The 21,744-nt window shown below is 37.8% G+C and overlaps 1 long non-coding RNA gene across 5 annotated transcripts in view; it reads right to left on the reverse strand.

Moving 5' to 3' along the window:
* Window positions 1-21,744, reverse strand: part of LOC140503886 (uncharacterized) — a 33,597-nt gene that overhangs the window by 2,174 nt on the left and 9,679 nt on the right. Inside the window, exon 1 of one of the 5 annotated variants that reach the window (XR_011966904.1) lies at window positions 9,321-10,672. The exons of 2 other annotated variants lie outside the window; for them this stretch is intronic. This is a non-coding gene — a long non-coding RNA (uncharacterized lncRNA). Of the gene's footprint in view, window positions 1-9,215; window positions 9,286-9,320; window positions 10,673-21,744 lie in introns of those variants that run through there. 2 more of the 5 variants (XR_011966902.1, XR_011966905.1) reach the window with 2 other exon arrangements.

The following is a 21,744-nucleotide window of genomic DNA, read 5'->3' on the forward strand; positions in this document are numbered from 1 at the left end:
TCACAAATTTAAAAAGAAAAAAAGCATGTCATATGTATAGCGGAATGTAAAAGGATTCAATTTATGTAACAATGAATTTCCACTTCAAGAAAGTCTATATAATAAATAACACTTGTGTTGAAAATTGTCCATCTTTTCTTTGCTTCCTCGTGAGTTTTGTTCTTTGCTGTGCACTTTTTTACTTTGTTATTTTTCCCCTCTTCCCAGCCCCCCCCCCCGAAGGCTACTATAAAGTTTACATGTGTTTCTCTATAGCTATAGACATATACATACACAGACACACACACACATATACATATAGAAATATACTATCCCAAGCATATTCTATTCCTGATCTTTGTTTGTGCGAATCTCATTTCCTATGCCTCCTACTTCTTCTACTTTACTTCTACTCACTACCTTGCCCTCCTATTACTTGCCTACCCTCCTCCAAGGATCCCTCCCCTATCCTTCCATTCCCATAAATCTAAACACCCTTCTACATCCACTCTTTACCTAAACCCTCCCCTCCCATCTAAAGATCCCTCCCTTGTCCTCTTCCCCCTCCCTATGTGCGTATCATTTCATTTCTTCTGAATGTAGAAGACTTATACTCTTCTAAATGTATATGTATTGTTCCCTCTTAAACCCATTCTTGATGAGCCCCATTTCCTGCTCATCATTTCTTATAAAACCATCATGTGCCATCGCAATCATATAGCAGAACTTATTCAGCCATTCCCCAGTGGATGGGCATTTCCTCAATGTCTAATTCTTTGCCACCATAAAAAGAACTGCTATAAATACTGTTGTATATGTAGGCTCTTTTCCTTTTTTGGATTTCTCTGGGATATAGACTAGTAGTGGTATTGCTGGGTCAAAGGGTATGACCACTTTATAGCCTTTGGATATAGTTCTAAATTGTTCTTCAGAATGGTTGAATGACTTCACAAATGCACCACCAGTCCATTAGTAGCTCAATTTCCCCACATCTCTTTTAACATTTATCATTTTCCTTTTCTATCATATCAGCCCATTTAATAGGTATGGGGTGATATCTCAGTGTTGTTTTAATTTTTATTTCTCTAATCATTAGTGATTTAAAGAAATTTTTCATCGGACTAGAGATAACTTTGATTGCTTCTTCTGAAAACTTCTCTTTCATGCCTCTCTTATATGAGATAGTTTATCTTATTCTACCTTTCCCTCCCCTCTTTTCCCAATGCATTCTTCTTTCTCAACCTTTAATTCTATTTTTTAAAGTATGATTCCATCATATTGACCTCATACCCATGGCATCTATCTATACATATGCCTTCTAACTGCCCTAATGATGATGAAGAATTTAGGAGTTACAAGCATCATCTTCCTATGGAGGAATGTAAACAGTTTTACCTTACTAAATCCTACCTCTTTCTCCCTCTTCCATTCTTCATTTGAGATCCTCCTAACATGTTTCCTCTATGTAGACTCCTTCTGATCGTCCCACTAGTGATAAAGTTCTTAGGAGTTACATCTATCATCTTCTTATATAGAAATGTAATTTATATATCATATAAATGTAATTTATATATCATATATTTATATATCATAATTTATATATCATATAAATGTATAATTTATATATATTACATATATTTATATAACATACATATATAGTATATAATTTTTATATATTATTTGCAATATAAATATATAAAATGTAATTTTATATATTATATAAAAATATATTATAAATCCCTTATTAAGTTCGACATCATTAAGTCCATTATGATTTCACACTCAGATTATCTTTTAATGTTTCTCTTGAGTCTTTTGTTCAAGTGCCAGATTTTCTATTCATCTCTGGTCCTTTCATCAGAAATGTTTAAAAGTTCTCTATTTCTTTAAGTGTCCATTTCCCCCCAGTTTTTTCCTCGACAACTCTTATTTGATTTTTAAAATAATATTTTTTGCTCTTTTTATCTCTTTCTTTATTTCTTCTAGGAATTCTTGTTGGACTTGTGTCCAACTGAGAAATTTATCTCTTACAACTCTGGTCTCAGACATTTATTAAGACTGTGACCCTTGCAAAATTCTTTGTCTTACTCACTTTCACATTTATAAACTAGGGATTATAATAGCACCTTCTTCTAGGGCAGTAGTAAATGTCTGAGACTGGATTTTAACTTGAGTCTTCCTGATGCCAGGAGCAGCACTCTATTCACTGCATCATCTAGCCTGCAAGATATGTCTACAAACTTCTTAATCTACTATGATTTATAAGAATTAAACTACATGTGTAATTAAGGAATGCATTTGAAAATCACTGATAAGTAATTTATTAGTAGTTTACTAATATTCCCTTTTGATTCATGGGAGATATTTCTTTATCTAAAGACAATCCATATTGGCAGAAAGCATGATCATGGAAGCAAAGACAGCTAACTAAAAGAAGCTTGATTCATCCATATCAAAACAATCCTCTAATATTTGCTATCAACACAATTGGTAAACAAATACAACTATAAGGGTTATTAATATGAATAGTGTCCTTAGTTTCCTAATAACCTGTGACCCATCAAAAGTAATGTAACAATAACAAGGACTTGGAACCAGGGCACTTTTTCCTTTGAACTATGATGACAAGCCTAAAACTCACAGAGACCTTGAGACACAAGATATTTAAGAAAAACCACCTTTCCTTTGATCATACAACCATGAAAAAACTATAAATTAACAAGTCCCTAGAAATATCTCTGAAAACAGCTATGCTAAACTCCTGAAACTTGAGACAGTACACTTTCCACTCTCCACTCTAGAAGCAGGCCCATACCTTAATAAAAAGCTCAAAAGGCAATAATTGGCTGGGAAAATGAGCGAACTGAGGAAAAAAACAGGCTATAGGATCTTACTTCGGTGGCAAGGAAGATCAAAACATCCAACCAGAAGAAGACAACAAAGTCAAAGCTCCTAACCAGAAGAAGACAACGAAGTCAGAGCTCCTACACTCAAAGCCTCCAAGAAAAATGTGAATTGGTCTCAAACTATGAAAGAGCTCAAAAAGGATTTTGAAAATCAAGTAAGAGAAGTAAAGGAAAAACTTGGTAGAGAAATGAGAGTGATGCAAGAAAATCATGAAAAATGAATCAACAGTTTGCTAAAAGATACTAAAAAAATTGCTGAAGAAAATAACACCTTAAAAATCGACTAACCCAAATGACAAAGAAGTTCCAAAAAGCCAACGAGGTGAAGAATGCCTTTAAAAGCAGAATTGCCCAGATAGAATAGGGAGTCCAAAAACTCACTGAAGAAAATAATTCCTTAAAAATTAGAATGGAGGAAATGGAGGCTAATGACTCAATGAGAAATCAAGAAATTCTAAAACAAAAATAAAAAAACTGAAAAAACAATAGAAGACAATATCTCATTGGAAAAACAGCTGCCCTAGAAAATAGATCAAGGAGAGAGAATTTTAAAATTATTGGACTACCTGAAAGCCATGATCAACAAAAGAGCCTGGACATCATCTTTCAAGACATGCTTTGAGATTGTAGAACCAGAGGATAAAATAGAAATGGAAAGAATCCACTGATAACCTCCTGAAAGAAAGCCTCAAAAGAACTTCTAGGAATATCGTAGCAAATTCCAAAGTTCCCAGGTCAAGGGTAAAATATTACAAGCAACCTGAAAGAAACAATTCAAGTATTGTGGAAACACAATCAAGATAACACAAGATTTAGCAGCTCCTACATTAAGGGATCAGAGGGTCAGGAAAATAATATTCCAGAGGTCACAGGTGTTAGGATTAAGACCAGGAATCACCTTCACAGTAAAACTGAGACAGATGTTAGGATTAAAATCAGGAATCACCTACCCAGTATAATACTTCAAGGGGAAAAAATTGACATTCAATGAAATGGAGGACTTGAAAACATTCTTGATGAAAAGACCAGAGCTGAATAGAAAATGTGATGTTCAAATACATGATTCAAGAGAAGCAGGAAAAAGTAAACAGGAAAGAAAAATTATAAGAGATTTATTAAAGTTGAACTGTGTATATTCTGACATGGAAGGATTATATTTGTAACTCATGAGACTTTTCTCATTATTAGGGTAGTTGGAGAAAACATACATACACACACATACACACACACACACACAAAAGACACAGGGTGAGTTGAATATGAATGGATGATATCTAAAAAGTAAAATTAAGGGGTGGGAGAGGAATGTACTGGGAAAAGGTGAAAGGGAAAAGTAGTATAGAATAATTTATCTCACATAAAAAACACACAAAAAAAGCTTGTAATCTGAGGGGAAAGGGGGAGATGAGAGGGAATGAGTGAACCTTATTCCTATGAGATTTGGCTGAAGGAAAGAATAACATACAAACTCAGCTGGGTATGGAAATCTATCTTACCTACAGGAAAGTAGGGAGGAAGAGGATAAGAGGGGGCAGGACTATAGAAAAGAGGGCAAATAGGGGAAGGAGCAATCAGAAGAAAACATTTTTGACAAGATAAAAGGAGAGAATAGAACAAATAGGAGGGGGAGCCAGAATAGGATGGAAGAAAATATAGTTAGTCTTTCTCAACATGACTATTATGGAAGTGTTTTCCATGACTACACATGTATAACCTACATCAAATTGCTTGCCTTCTCATTGAGGGTAGATGAGGATGGGGGGAGGGGAGTGATGAGGAAGTAAATATTGAAAACTAAAAATAAATTTTAAAAATTTACTTTCTTCTATGACCAGTTTGTTGACAAACTCTTTAAGGTGCAGCTCCCTTGGTACAGTAGAGTTGACACTTGGGAAAAGAGAACTGATGAGATTAACAAAGTCCTTTTGTATCCCACTCTCAATGTCCATGTAATCAGTGTCTTGATATCTTATATATCCCAGGTAGTTGTCATCATGACTTTTCTTGGATATTTTTGGAGCAAACCACATTATTAGGATAGATCTGAAGGGGTTCTTCCTCCCAGGTCTGCTTCTCAGGTTTCTGGAGCTTGTAAGAAGACTTAATACACACTTGATATAATTTAATAAAACTTTCTAGCTCAAACCAAACCTTTCTGATTGTATTAGTAGAGATATAAGAAGAATATGTAATTAAGAACAAAATTCATCTGAAACTTCAGAGAATTTCAATTGTTACATCATGAGGGCCTGAATTGGAAAACCAGCTTTTCTTTCTCTACCATTATTAGCTAAATACTTCAAATAGGAAAATCATTTAACCCTCTTCACAATTATCAATGCAATTTTGCAGGTAAAATCTTTATTCCAATTTTAAAAACTGACATATTTCCCTTTAATTTCTTCCTTGTTATTCTTCAGTTGTTTCAGTCATGTCCAACTCTTGATGACCCCTTTTGGGATTTTCTTGGCAAAGATACTAGAGTAGTTTGCCATTTCCTTCTCCAGCTCATTTTCCAGTTTAGGAACTGAGGCAAACAGGATTAAGTGACTTGCCCAGGGTCTCACAACTACTAAGTGTCTGAGGCTAGATTTGAACTCATGAAGATCAGTTTTCTTGACTTCAGGCCTGGCACCCTCTCCACCAAGCCACTAGCTGCCCTCCCAGGAGGAGATTATTCCTATATCATATACACAAATAAAACTGTAAGTCAGAGGAAAATCAAGAAAGATGTTTTGTATTTACATTTAATATTTAATAATATTTATATTTAAGATAACTCAAGTTTCAGTACTAACAACCCATTGTATGCCCATAATCATTAGAATGTGGTTCCATTTTATAATCTGAAGTGCTTTAATTTGCACACATATATACTTCCAAATTCAAGGCCCCAATTACAGACATTTGCTCTGAAAGGAAAATGAGGGACATGATTATGAAGATATGGAGAAACCATAACAAGTAAAAGACTCCCTTAGCTGTATTTTGATTCCAGGCAAAGGTGATAACTAACAGCCAGTTACAGCTCCACATTTTTCAAAAGGTGTCAAAAGTCAACCTCGAAATTATCCAGGTGGGAAAATTTCTTTTTGAGAAAGGAGATAACTCAATGAGAAACCAACTTAAAAGGAGCCTACATTTGCCTTCACAAGGTCACCCTCTCATCTTTCTCCCAAGGATAAACATCAACCTATCTCTATAGCAATCACTCTATCGACTGAGCCATCTGGTGGCCTAAGAGAGTCAAGGATGACACGTAGGTTGTGGGCCTGGGAAACTAAGAGGGTGATGGTCATCCTAAACAGTAAAAGGAAAGTTAAGAAAAAGTGTGCTCATTATCATCACTATTATTCAGTATTGTAGCAGAAATGCTACCTAGAGCAATTAGAGAAAAAAAAGAAATTGAAGGAATTAGAACAGGCAAAGAGGAAACAAAACTGTCACTCTTTTTTTTTTTTTAATTTTTTAACTTTAATTTTTTATTTTTAATGTTCTACAATCACTACAATAAAACTTAGACTTTCCCCTTTACCTACTCCCCACTAGTCCCCTCCCTCCAGAAGATGGCATACAATTCTATATAGGATCTACACATACTTTCCTATAGAATACGTTTTCACTGTAGTCATGCTGTGTAGATGAACTAAAATAAATGGCAGAAATCATATAACAAATCAAAACATAATACACACACACACACACACACACACACACACACACACACACACACACACGATCTGCTACATTCTGCGAAAGAATTCCGTAGTTCTTTCTCTGAGTGTGGAAGGCATTTTGCCTTGAAAGATCATTGGGAAATTTTTTTTTAAGTTCTTGCGTTGTTACAAAGTTCTTGCACACTGTGGTCTCTGCTGTGCACAAAATTCTCCTGGTTCTGCTCCTTTCACTCAGCGTCAGATCATAGAAGTCCTTCCAGGCCCTTCTGAAGTCTTCTTGTTCATCATTTCTTATGGCACAATAGTACTCCATTACATTCACATACCATAATTTGATCAGCCATTCCCCAATTGATGGGCATCCCCTTGATTTCCAGTTCTTGGCAACTACAAAGAGTGGTGCTATAAATATTTTTGTACATGTGGGACCCTTTGCCACTTTTATGTTCTCTTGGGGATACAGTCCTAGAAGCGATAATGCTGGGTCAAAGGGTATGCACATTTTTGTAACCCTTTGGGCATAGTTCCAAATTGCTCTCCAAAATGGTTGGATGAGCTCACAGCTCCATTAACAATGAATTAGTGTTCCAACTCTCCCACATCTCCAATATTTATCATTTTCCTGTTCTGTCATGTTTGCCAATCTGATAGGTATGATGTGGTACCCCAGAGTTGTTTTGATATGCATCTCTGTAATCAAAAGTGATTTAGAGCATTTTTTCACATGATTATAGATATCTTTAATTTCTTCCTCTGAAAGTTGCCTGTTCATATCCTTTGACCATTTATCAACTGGGGAATTATTTTTCATTTTTAACACAGTTCATATTATATAAAACCATTCCAACTTTTGGTCAGGTGATATTTCTTTTAAAGCATTCACAATAGAGGCCACAAACGAATTTTTTTTTTTAACATTAACCAACTGAGACACAAATAATAACTACGTATGCTAACTTCACAAGCCCTTGACCTAATTGTCTCCATACTATTACTAAGAATTAAAGGACCTTAACTTATTGTTGTTGGTCTAAAGTCCTAAGCCTAATAGCTTAATTTTAGACTTAACCTCAGATGTTCCCCTACCAACAATCTATAATTTAATAGATCTGGTATTAAGCTTACAAACCTTTTGACTATAGGAAATTCCCACTAAGAGTAGGGACATTGCAGGGAAACAATATCTCCCGAACTTCATGTCAGTTCCAGGCAGGAGTAGATTGTCAACTTGCCTTCAGTCAGGCTTAAAGTTGCCAGATGTCAGTGGAGAAACTGAGTCAGGAGAATCCTACCTTAACCCAGGCTGAACAGCCACTCTTCCACCCTTCCCATGAGATCACTTTTTGCAGTTCATACCAGCATTTCACTGGCTTACTGGCATCATGGATTGGAAACTCAGACCACCTTTCTTTCTATCCATACCTGGAGTTAGACTCAGAAGAATAGTCAGTTCATAGTCTCATAGAATCTTAAAATAGCAAGTTCCAGTAACCAGGTTTCAGATGGGACTATAATTTCACATTGGCTAAGGAACATCTTTTGAGGCAAGTCTTAAGTGGTTTACATGCCTTTCCATACATGTTCTAGTTCCTGATTAAATAAAAGTCATAAAATCATATTTACCATTAAAACCTTAACTTTTCCATCAGTGCCAAATTTTACCCGAGGTTTCCTGCCTCTAGGAAACTTAGACTAAAATTCTTTCCCCTAAACTAAATCTGTCGCTGACTTAGTCTCAGTAATTAATTCAGTCAATTGTTTTAATACTAATGGCTTTTACATCACTTTGCAACATGTCTAATTTTTCTCCCCATCTCTCCCCTCCCCCACCCCCTAATAACTTACATTCTGATTACCCCTTCCCTTAATGTACCCTCCCTTCTATCACACCCCACTCTTCCCATATCAACACCCCATCTTCTCTCTTTTCTTGTAGGGCAAGATAAATTTCTATACCCCATTACCTGTGTTTCTTATTTTGCAGTTATATACAATAATAATTCTCAACATTCGTTTCTAATACTTTGAATTTCAACTCCTCTCCCTCCCTCCCTCCCTCTCTACCCATCCCCAATGAGAAGGCAAGCAATTCGATACAGACTAAACATGTATTGTTTTGCAAAAGACTTCCATAATAATTATGTTGTGTAATACTAACTATCATGTCCTCTACCCTACTCTATTCCCCCCTTATTTTTTTAATTCCCTCATTTGACCTTGTTCCTTCCCAAAAGTGTTTATTTCTAGTTACTCCCTTCTCCCATTTGCCTTCCCTTCTATCATTCCCCTCACCTCACTTGTTGCCTCCTCCCCTACTTTCCTGTACTGTAAGATAGATTTTCATACCAAATTTAGTGAGCATGTTATTCCCTCCTTAAACAATATGTGAAGAGAGTAAGCTTCACTTTTTCCCTCTCTCTTTCTCCCTTTTCTCCTCCATTGAACAAGATTTTTCTTATCCCTTTTATGAGTTATAATCTGCCTCATTCCATTTCTCCCTTTCTCCTCCCAATATTTTCCTCCCTCACCCCTTAATTTTTATTTTATCATTTTTTTGTGGATAGCATCTCTTCTGATTCAACTCAACCTATACTCTGTCTATATGTGTATGTGTATCTGTGTGTGTATGTATGTATGTAGAATCCCTACTTACCCATATACTGAGAAAAGTCTTAAGGCATACAAATATTATCTTTCCATGTAGAAATGTAAACAGTTTAGTTTAGAAAGTCTTTTATGATTTCTCTTTCCTATTTACCTTTTCATGCTTCTCTTGATTCTTGCATTTGAAAGTCAAATTTTCTCTTTAGTTCTGGTCTTTTCATCATGAATGTTTGAAAGTCCTCTATATCATTGAATAACCATTTATTCCCTTGAAGTATTATACTCAGTTTTGATGGATAGGTGATTCTTGGTTTTGATGCCAGTTCCTTTGACTTCTGGAATATCCTATTCCAAGCCCTTCAATCCCTTAATGTTGAAGCCCCCAGATTCTGTGTTATCCTGATTGTATTTCCACAACACTCAAATTGTTTCTTTCTAATTGCTTGCAGAATTTTCTCCTTGACCTGGGAACTCTGAAATTTGGACACAATATTCCTAGAAGTTTTTCCTCTTCGGGTCTCTTTCAGGAGGTGATCTGTGGATTCTTTCAATATTTATTTTGCCCTCTGGTTTTAGAATATCAGGACAATTTTCCTTGATATTTGCACGGAAGATAATGTCTAGGCTCTTTTTTTTTTTTTATCTTGGCTTTCAGCTAGTCCCGTAATTTTTAAATTGTCTCTCCTGGATCTATTTTCCAGGTCAGTTGTTTTTCCAATGAGATGTTTCACATTATCTTCTATTTTTTCAAACTTTTGGTTTTGTTTTTTAACTGCTTGGTTTATCTCATAGTCATTCAGTTCCCTTAACTCAATTATCTTTTTCAAAGAACGATTTTGTTCAGTGAGGTTTTGAACCTTCTGTTCCTTTTGGCTAATTCTGCTTTTTAAAGCCTCCTTCTCCTCACTGGCTTTTTGGACCTCTTTTTCCAATTGAGTTAGCCTCTTCTTAAAGGTGTTATTTTCCTCAGCATTTTTTTGTTCTCCATTAGCAAGCTACTAACTCACTTTTCAAGCTCTTCTGTTGCCTGATCCCAGTTTAAATTCACTTTAGGGGTACTGGAGGCAGGGGCCTTGACTTCCTGTGACAGTATGCCTCGTCCTTCCTCATGTGAAAGGATGGGAGGAGACACCTATTCATCAAGAAAGTAACCTTCTATGATCTTATTTTTTCCCTTTTTTGTGCATTTCCCCAGCCAGTTACCTGATTTCTGAATCCTTCGTCAAGAGTATGGTCCTGTTGCCCCTCCGCTCCCCAGTACCATGTTCAAAGCTGAGGTTTGACTCAGCTGCTCCTTACCACCAGAGGCTTTAAGCTGAACTGCCTGGACAATGGACCCAGGTTGGTTCCCGGCCACTGTAGCTACCTGCAGTCTCCTGTTGCTGCTGCTGTTGCCTAAGACTATTGCTGGAGGAACTCCATTGCCCTCTCACCCAGCTGGGAAAGCTGTCCTCCAAAGTGACCTTTGGAGCTTTCTTTGTCACTTGTGGAGTGAGGAATCTGGGACCCTCCCTGCTGGAAACTCTGTCCTGGAGGTGTGTTGAGGTCCTGTTCCTCCCAGTGCCATGTGGCCAGGGCTGGGCTCTGCTGCACACAGTGTCCTGTGAGATAAACCTTTCCTTTTGGCCTTCCAGGTTACCTTTCACTGGAAACCTCTTTCCTTCTGTTGTTCTGTGGCTTCTGCTTCTCTAGAATTTGTTGAGTCATTTTGTACAGGTATTTTGTGGGCTGTGGGGGAAGTGCTAGAGTATATGCATCTTTCTACTCCACCATCTTGGCTCTGCCCCAACTATCACTCTTTGAAGATGATACGTTGGTATACTTAAAGAGTCCTAGAAAATTAACTAAAAACTACATGAAATAGTTAACAACTTCAGCAAAGTTGTTATGTAATATATAAAGGTATAAAATATAACATAAATCATCAGCTTTTTTTTGTATTACCTACCAAGTCTAGCAGCAAGATACTGAAGTCGAATTCCATTTAAAATTACTGTAGACAATATACACTACTTGGGAGTCTACCACACAGAACCAGGAACAATTTGAACAAAATTGTAAAACACAAATAAAGTCTGATCTAAACAATTATCAAAATATGAATGGCACAGGTGTAGACTGAGCTAACATAACAAAAATTTTAATTCTACCTAAATTAATTTACTTTTTCAGTCTCATACCAATCAAATTACCAAAATAATTTTTTAGAGCTAGAAAAAACAATGACAAAGTTCATCTGGAAGCTCATCAATGAAGAAATGTGAAGGAAGGTGATGTAGTAGTGCCAACTCTCAAACTGCATTATAAAGTGACAATTATCAAAACGATCTGGTAGTGAACAAGAATCAGAGTGGTGGGTTATTGGAATACATTAGGAACATAATACATTGCAATAAATTATCATAATCTAGGGTTTGATAAATGCAAAGATCCAAACTTTTGGGACAAAAACTACTAGGAAAATTGGAAAACAATAACCAGGCAAAATTAACATCACCACATAAGGTCAAAATGGGTACACGAATTAGACATAAAAAGAGATACCATAAGCAGATGAGGAGATGAAATAGTTTACCTGTCAGACAAGTCTTTATAGAATCTCATTTTGTGGTGGCAAAGAATTTGAAACAGAGAGGATGCCCATCAATTGAGTGGTATGTGATTGTAATGGAGTATTATTATACTATGAGAAATGACAAATGGAGAGATTTCAGAAAGATCTGGAAAGACTTACACAAACTTATACAAAGTGAAGTAAGCAGAACTGGGAAAACATTGTACACTCTAACAGCAATATTGTATGACAAAGAATTGTGAATGACTTGGCTATTTTGAGAAATACAATGATCCAAGACAATCCCAAAGGACTCGATGAAAAATGTTATCTGCTTTCAGAGAAAGAACTGTATTCAGACTGAAGAAGACTATTTTTTCTTCCTTCCCTTTTTCCTTTCTTCCTCTTTTCTTTCTCCTTCCTTCCTTCCTTCCTTCCTTCCTTCCTTCCTTCCTTCCTTCCTTCCTTTCCTTCCTTCCTTCCTTCCTTCCTTCCTTCCTTCCTTCCCTCTTTCCTTTCTTTCTTTCTTTTTTTCTTTCTTTCTTTCTTTCTTTCTTTCTTTCTTTCTTTCTTTCTTTCTTTCTTTCTTTCTTTCTTTCTTTCTTTCTTTCTTTCTTTCTTTCTTTCTTTCTTTCTTTCTTTCTTTCTTTCTTTCTTTCTTTCTTTCTTTCTTTCTTTCTTCCTTCCTTCCTTCCTTTCTTCCTTCCTTCCTTCCTTTCTTTCTTTCTTTTTCTTTCTTCCTTCCTCCCTTCGTTCCTTTCTTTCTTGCACAAAATGAGTAATATAGAAATGTTTTACATAATTACACTTGTTTAATCTATATCATATGGTTTACTGTTTCAGGGAAAGGGAAGGGGAGAGAGGGAGGTTTAGAATTTGGAACTCAGAGCTTTTAAAAAATTCACTAAAATTGTTGTTGTATGTAGTTGAGGGAAAAATTATTAAAAATGGAAAAGAAAAATTGTCACGATATCCCAGTCTTCTCCCTAAACTTGAGTTCTGTCAGACTAAGACCTTAGATAAGAGGTAACCAGGGCTTGGCACTAGATGAAAAGAGGAGAGAGGACCTGGATCAGCCTAGGTAAACATAATTGTCAATCCCCTTGTCTAACCTGCCCCTCTCTGTACCTTCCTAAAAGACACCCACAATCCATTTCTGTTTGCTATCTCTGCCCCCTCTCTCCTCCCCCAAACTGATGCCCAGAGGCCGATATGGCAGGTACTCAAATTGAGGGTGCTGTTTATGACCACTTCCCAAATGACCTAGGTTCAAATACCAGCCTTGCCTCTGGCTAACTCTCTTATCTTTACCTCTCAGTTGCTTCATCTGCAAAATGAGCAGGTCAGAAATGCTCATATTTGTGGATAATGGTTAAATCCATCCTCAAAAATGCATTTTCAATTTTAAAAGAACAAAAATGAAGTTAGAAGATTCTCTGGTTACAGGAACCCAACTCTAAGTCTTAAGATTTAATAATTGCCTTCCCTCCCTCCCTGTAACTCCCTAATGAAATCAAAATATAAATGGTTTGCATATAGAGGTTTGGGTTAGAGATTTATTTGTCTCGTTTTTGAATCAGTTCTTCGTTTGTTGTGATTATATTTAAAGGAATACTTGTTTAACAATAGTTATTGGATCCCATGCTCCACAGGAAGAGAGAATATCCCATGGAAGGGATTCGTAGAGCTCATCTGATACAATTCCCTCCTCACACAAAGAAGAAAAGGATGGCCCAGAGAGAGGGACGGACTTACTTAAATAAAAGATCTATTCTGGGCTTTCCTTTTGACTCCCTACAGCCTCATCTTCAAGTCTTAAAGACACTTTTTTCCCTCTAAGCCATAATACTAGGGCTTCCTACCTCCATCTCTGGTCTTAAAGTCCTCTGCAATTTTCATCTCTACATTCTGAGGTTTCCCCTGAACTTGTCTGCAAGCTCCAAGACATTCCCTGGAGACTCAAGGTCCCCCAAAACAAACGCTATCCTGTTTTGAGATCCCCATCTCTGTCTCTGGACCACAACACCCCCTAGAGCCTCCCCTATTTCTTCTTTTACCCCCTGAGATTCTCAAGTCTCTGAGCCCTTACTGCATTTGATCCCTCCCCTTCTTTGGCCTTCAGGCTTGACTAGTCCTGGGGCTCAGGAGAGGAATGAGTTGGGATTGAGAATGTTATATAAGAGGACTAAGACCAATGCCAAGTACTAACCCCTACCTCCAGGCCTAAAAATAAAAGACAAGAACATTTCAACTTGAACCCAGTCTTGGCTCAGCACCTTGAAACTCCTAGACAACATTGTAGAGGAGGCTTCTGCTACCTCCACAATGTTGGCCTCTTGGCTGCTCCTGGGGGCCCTATTCTTTTGTCTCTCAACCCTGTTGGTGATCTCTGTATGGAGAGAGAGGAAGATCCACAGCAACCTTCTCCTGGGGCCCACCGCACTGCTCATCATTGGCAACTACCTGAAACTCAACACCCAGCAGATGTATGACTCTCACATGAAGATACAAAGGCTGGGAGGCTGGAGACAAGAGGAAGAACATGGAGAGACTGAATGTAGTAACACAATAGCACACAGGATGAGCTGATAACACAGATTCTTTGACCTGCTTTTCTAAAGGAAAGACAGCTTCAAAGGGGTCAATCATCTTACTTTAATTGCAAATAAGTAGAAAGAAGTGAGTATAGAAAGTACAAGCAGAGAAACTGGCATAGACATTCAACAGACAGGACTCCAATTGTCTGAACAAAGTAATACAACCACCAGACTGGGAGAGCACCAACATCTGAATAGTCAAGGGGCCTCTTAATAAATGGCTACTCAGAGTCCCATCTGGGGAATCAAAAGGTCCTTCTCATGAGCGAGCCCCCAAAGCAAAATGCCAAACTCCCAGAATATGTAACAAAAACTCGGCCCCTGTTTGGCTCTGAGCCAGAAAGCACAAAACCTATGCGACTCAGCAGTACTGTAAATTATCAGGGTTCAAAGGAGATTAATCCTTTGGATGTTTACAATTTAGTCTGAGCCTGGGAAACTGAACTCCAAAAAGAAAAATATCAAAAAATCCCACTTTGCTTACACTTACACAGAGACAGAGAAACACAAAAATTGAGGGAGAGATAGAGAGAGATGCAAAGAGAAAAGAGAGAGACTGAATGGGTAGAAGACAAGTGCTCAGACATACAGGGAGAGCCATGAAGTCACAGAGATACTGAAACAAATACTCAGCGTGACAGAGAAAGACACAGAAAAGCAGAGAGACTGTAAAGACATTGAGAGATAGATATAGAGATGTGAAGAAAGAAACATCCAGAGAGGTACAGAGTAGAAAACAGACAAACACATAAAGATAGGGAAACAGTTGGATATAGAGACATAGGTATGGAGAGACAGACCCATAGACAAAGATATCCAGAGGAGCAAAAGCAATAAGACTCAGAGACAAATTAACAGGGAGAGACACAGTAACAGAGGAAACAAGAGACACAGAGAGTAACTGTGACAGAGAGAATCACAGAGCACATTACAAATACATAAAGAAAGACATACTGGAACAAAGACAGAAACAGGCAAAACCAGAGAAAATGATAGTCAAATAGGCAGGGAGAGACACACAAAGAATTTAGCAGAGAAGAAAAAAGTAGAGACAGAGAGGAAAACACATAATCCCAAAGAGAGAGATACAGAGAGATATATTCAGACACATAGAGTGAGACAGAGGAACACAAACAGCAAAGACACATGAACACACACACACACACACAGATATCTCTTACATGCATAAGTAGGTTCCAGGGTGCCTGGAGGGAGGCCCCTGATGAGAGAGAAGAAGACACGGAGGAAGACAGAGATAGAGAGAAAAAGTCTCTGCTTCTTGCTACTGATTGGAGCAATGTCCTTTCCTCTCTCTATTCCTCAGTTTCCCTCTCTACAACAAGGCCAGGTTAGATGGTCTCTAAGGTCTATGTTTTATGTTCTTATGGGAAAGAGGCTCCAAGAATAGCCCAGAACCTCTTTGTGGGGAGGCATGGGCTCAGCTGGGGTACAAGAGGAGGAGTGAGGAGAAATGGTGGACAAGAAAACTGGCAAGTCAGCTGGAGGGCCTGAGAGAGAGGACCTGAGGGAAACAGTGAAAAATTAAGAAATGAGAGGTCGGAGAGATTTCTTGGCACAAAATGAGGACTAGAGGCACAGGATCAGACGTGCTCTCTCTGCCATGGCCATGGGGTTCTTTAGGTTCTCATGACTCTGCGGAATTGTTTCAGAAAGCCCAGCATAGGTGAGGGCCTTGGAATAGATATGCATTCCCCCCAAAGAGAATCAAGAAGATATTTAAATATGCGTTTTGAAATACTCCTCCTGACTTCCCTGGCGCCTTCCTAGTCTCAACTGAGATCCCACCTTCATTAAGAGGCAGTAGGTGAAGAGGGAAAAGGGAGATAGAAAGGGGTAGATGATCTCCCATAAAAGAGGTATGAAAAAGCTATTACAGTGGAGGGGAAGATATTGAGTGGGAAGGCAGGCAATGCTTTAACCTTATTCTCATAAGAGTTGGCTCAAAAAGGGAATAATCTACCCACTTAGTGTGATATAAAAATCAGTTTTACCCTACTAAAAAAGAATGAGGGCATAAGGGAACAGCAGGACTGATAGACCAGAAGACAGATTAGGGATGGTGGTTATCAGAAGTAAAACACCTTTGAGGAGGGACAAGATGAAAGGTAAAAGAGAGAAGAAAAAAGAAGGGAAAAATAGGATGGAGGGAAATACAGAGTTATCATAACTGCAAATGTGAATGGGCTGAACTCACCTATAAGACAGATGTGGATAGCAGAAAGGATTAGAAAGCAAAATCTTACAATATCCTGTTTAAAAGAAATACATTTGAAGCACAGAGACACACACAGAAAAAAGGTAAGACACTGGAGCAAAATCTATTGTGCTTCAGTTGAAGTAAAAAAGGCAGGAGTATCAATCATGATCTCAGACAAAGCAAAAAGAAGAATAGATCTAAATAAACGAGATAAGGAAGCAAACTATATCTTGCTAAAAGGTACCACAGACAATGCAGTAAAATCAATATTCAAGATATATTCATCAAATGGTATAATATTTAAATTGTAAAAGAAGTGAAATGAAGTACAAGAGGAAATACAATAAAACTGTACTAGTGGGAGACCTCAATTTTCCCCTCTCAGAATTAGATAAATCTAAGCCAAAAATAAAGAAGTAATAACGTAAGGAGTGATCAAAATTCTTACCCCACAGATTTCTGGAGAAAATTGAATGAGAATACAAAGGAGTGTAACTTTTTCTCAGCAGTACATGGCACCTACACAAAAATTGACCATGTAGAAAGATGGAACCAAGATAGTGGAATAAATGCAGAGACTTGCCAGAGATCTGCCCCATACTGATCCAAAAACCTTTGAATAAAGACTATAACCAAATTCTAGAATGTCAGAACCAACAAAAAGATGGAATGAAACAATTTCCCAGCCCAAGACAACTTGGAAGGTCAGCATGAAAGGTCTGTTGCACCAGGGTGGGAGAGAACCACAGAAAACCAGGAGCAGAGCTCCAGATGACTGAATCAGTTGCAACAGTGATGATTTCCAGACCTCCCAGCCCACAGATACCAAAGACAATTTAGAAGGCCAGCAACAAAGGTCTGTATCACCTGGGTGAAAGTGGAGCACAGTACAGCACAGGTTGTGATAACACAGTTCAGGCCCCAGCAAATTAGGAGCAGGCCTTGGGAGCCACTGAATCATCATCATCCTAAGCAGTAGCTGTTTCTGGATCTCTCAGTCCACAGATCACAAGGGAGTCTAATAACTGGTCAGAAGATTACAAGGATCTCTTTGCTAGCACTGAGGCAGACTTCTGTTGCTCTATCCATACTTGAGTCTGGGTCACAATCTGGGGTTGGCAGCCCCAGAGAAAGAAGGAGCACTGGCACAATAGAGCTTGTGGTACAGTAGAAAGGGAACACTCCTCACAGTTACAGGGCATAAAAGAGTCCTTGTGGTCACTGACAGACCAAAGCACAGGCTGGGAAAGTAGTAAACACCTCTCCTTAGATCATACCACCTTGGAAGAAATGAAAACTTAAAGGCCCCTTGAAGTATCTCTGAAAAAAGTTACACAGATCCCTGAACCCTGGGACAATGTACCCTCCATCCCAGAAGCAGAACCCTACTTTAACAAAGAATTGAAAGTGAACTAATAGGCTGGGAAGATGAGCAAACAGTAAAAACTTCTGACCATTCAAAGTTACTATGGTGACAAGGAAGATCAAAACACAGACTCGGAAAATAACAAAATCAAAGCTTTTGCATACAAAACCTCCAAGAAGTATTTAAAACGGGTCTCAAGCCATGCAAGAGCTCAAAAAGGATTTTGAAAATCAAGTAAGAGAAGTAGGGGAAAAATTCGGAGAGAAATGGGAGTGATGCAAGAAAATCATGAAAAATGTGTCAATAACTTGGTAAAGGAAACACAAAGAATACTAAAGGAAAAACAGGTTAGGGTAAGTGGTAAAAGAGGTCCAAAAAGGCAAAGAAGAGAAGAATGCCTTAAAAAGCAGAACTGGCCAAGTAGTAAAGGGGATCCAAAAAGTTCACTGAAGAAAATAATTCCTTAAAATTAGAATGGAGTAAATGGAAGCTAATGATTGTATGAGAAATCAAGAAACAATAAAACAAAATCAAAAGAATGAAAAAATAGAAGACAATGTGAAATATCTCACTGGAAAAACAACTTATCTGAAAAATAGATCCGGGAGAGATAGCTAAAAATTATTGGACTACCTGAAGAGCCTAGGCATCATCTTTCAAGAAATTATAAAGGAAAACTGTCTTGATATTCTAGAACCAGGGGATAAAATAGAATTTGAAAGAATTCACTGAGCACCTACCGGAAGAAATCCTCAGATAAAATTTGCCAGGAATATTATAACCATATTCCAGAATTCTAACATCAATGAGAAGATATTGCAAGCAGAAAGAAGGAAAAAATCAAGTATTATGGAAGCACAGTCAGGATAACACAAGATTTAGCCATTTCTACACTGAAGGATTAGAGGGCTTGAAATATGGTGTTTCAGAGGCAAAGAAGCTAGAGTTACAACCAAGAGTCCCCTACCCAACAAACCTGAATATAATCCTTAGGGGAAAAAAATTAACATTCAATGAAGCAGAGGACTTTCAAACATTCTTGATGAAAAGACCATAGCTAAATAGAAAATTTGACTTTCAGATACAAGACTCAAGACAAACATAAAAAAAGTAAACAGGAAAGGGAAATCGTAAGCGACTTAATAAGGTTAAATTATTTACATTCCTCCATGGGAAGATGATATTTGTAACTCATAAGACCTTTGTCAGTATTAGGGTAGTTAGAAGGAGTATATATAGACAGGGGGCACAGGTGTGAGTTGAATATGAAAGGATGATACCTAAAAAAACAAAAATAAGGAATTAGAGAGGAATGTACAGAGAGAAAGAGAAAGGGACTGATAGAGTGTGGTAATTTTCTCACATTAAATAGGCAAGAAAAAACTTTTATAATAGAGGGAAAGAGCAGGGGAAGGTAAGGGAGAGTGAACGAACCTTGCTCTCATCAGAACCGGCTCAAAGAGGGAATAGCATACACACCCAATTGGGTATATAAATCTATTTTACCATACAGGAAAATAAGAGGGGAAGGGAATAAGAGAAGGTGGGGTGACAGAAGAGAGTGAAGATTGGTGGAGGGGACAGTCAAAACATTTTGAGGAGGGACAGGGTGAAACGAGAGAAAGAATAGAATAAATAGGGAAGGTGAATAGGATGGAAGGAAATACGATTGGCAATAGTAACCGTGAAAAAAAATTTTGAAGTAATTTTTTCCTGATAAAGGTCTCATTGCTCAAACGTAGAAAACAGTCAAATTTATAAAAATAAGAGTCATTCCACAATTGATAAATGATCAAAAGATATGATCAGTTTCTAGATGAAGTGATCAAAGTTATCTATAGCTATATTTAAAAATTCTCTAATTCACTACTGATTGTAGAAATGCAAATTAAAATAATTCTGAGGTACTACCTCATACCTATTAGATTGGCTAATAGGACAGAAAAGAAGAATGACAGATGTTGGAGGAGATTTGGGGAAAATGAGACATTAATGTGCTTTTGCTGGAGTTGTGAACTGATTCAACCATTTGGTAGGGCAATTTGAAACTATGTACAAAGTAACAGCAATATTGTAAGATGAACAATTGTGAATGATTTAGCTATTTTCAGCAATTTTTTTTACCCTAGACACTCCTTAATATTATGCTTTGTTGCTTATCATTGTTTCTTTGAATCTAACCTCCCTCTTACCACCCAGTCCCTTTCTATTAGCCCTTTCTCCTTTTCCTTTGCGTCCGGGTAAGATGAATTTCCATCACAACTCTGTGTCTGAGAAAAGGTTACTATTAGATTTGGAAATTAAAATGTAATTGGTAACTTTGGAAAGAGAGACTACAATTGATTGATGAAAGTGGAAACCAAACAGTTAAAAATAAAGTAGAAAGAAAGGAAGTTGGAGGATCAGTTGTAGATGGCATTCTCAAGGAGTTTAGCCCTGAAAGGGAGGAAAGATTTTCAACAAACCAAGCAGGGATGAAGATGGATGGATCAAGAGAGAGGTCTGGAGGATGAGGAAGACTTGGGCATATTTCCAGGTAGTAGGAAAACAAAAGGATAGATAGGGAGGGATTGAAGGTAAATGAGAAAGTGGGGATGATTGAGGAGATAATCTGCTAGGAAAGACAGAAAGGAATGGGATCCTTGTGCATATAAAGGAATTTGCCTTTGTTGAGAGTACAAGTGCTTCATGATGTGAGATCAGGATGAAGAAGACAATAGTGACAGAAGGCATCTGGGTGATGTGACATGAAGAGAAAGAGAGTTAAAGGAGCTCTTGGCAAAAAAGCATCAAATTTTTCTGTAAAATATGAGATTCTCATCTTACAGGCTGGGCAGGGGGGAATCAATGGAAATTTGAGGGAAGAGAGAAAGATTTTTGAAAGAGTTACCATACCTAGTGGCATAGTGAGCTAATTAGGGAGTTGTAAAAGATGTCTTGCAGCAAAGATGATCTGTTAGAAATTATATAACCCAAATTTATAGTGGGCCTAGTCAACAGGAATTTGAGATTTTCTCTGACTGTTCTGCAGCACAAGTGTAGGAGCAAAGGCAGGTGATGGTAGGAATGATTCAAGTTTCAGGCTTAGCAAGGCAAGATCAGCAATATAATGGGGCAAAGGACATAAAAAGAGGACAGTGCAGAGTTGAATTAATTCACCAAGGGATTAAAATTGGCGAGGGAACAAAATGTAGTTAGTGGAAGGGTGATGATCTGGAAAACAACTGAGGTGTGGAGGAATTGGACATATGGGTGTGGAAGAAGAACAGAATTTTTGATTTCAAGGCAAAGGGAAAAGTGGAAAGAAAACAGCTCGTGATCAGATAAGGGAATTTCAGAGGTCATGAATATGGAAGTGGTATATTTTTGTGATCTATGGCAACATGAAAGTTATCTTTGTGCGTGGCAAAGAAGCAAATTATAGGAAGAGAGTAAATTGAGGGGCTGTGAGGTTAGGGTCTTTTAAGGACTAATATGTGTGTATTGAAGTCTCCTAGTATGAAAGTAGGAGTAGAGAAGCAGAGAAAAACTGAGCCAGTCACTGAACTCAATGAGAAAATAAGGAAGGAGAGTGTCTTAGAGGGTGATAGACAATAGCCACCAGAATGCCATGGGGTTATGAGATCAAAGAAGCTAAGTTGGAAGGGGCCTCAGAGGCCACCCAATCCAACACAATAGAGAAAACTGATTTGCTGGGCATGGGTGAAGGAGCTCAGTGTTTGTTGTTGTTATTTAGCTGTTTTTAGTTGTGCCCTACTCTCCATGGCCATTTTTTGTGATTTTCTTAGCGAAGTTGCTCAAGTGGCTTGCCATTTCCTTCCCCAGCTCATTTCACAGAAGAGG

Source organism: Notamacropus eugenii, chromosome 5 (assembly GCF_028372415.1).
Source record: "Notamacropus eugenii isolate mMacEug1 chromosome 5, mMacEug1.pri_v2, whole genome shotgun sequence".
NCBI lineage: Eukaryota > Metazoa > Chordata > Mammalia > Diprotodontia > Macropodidae > Notamacropus > Notamacropus eugenii.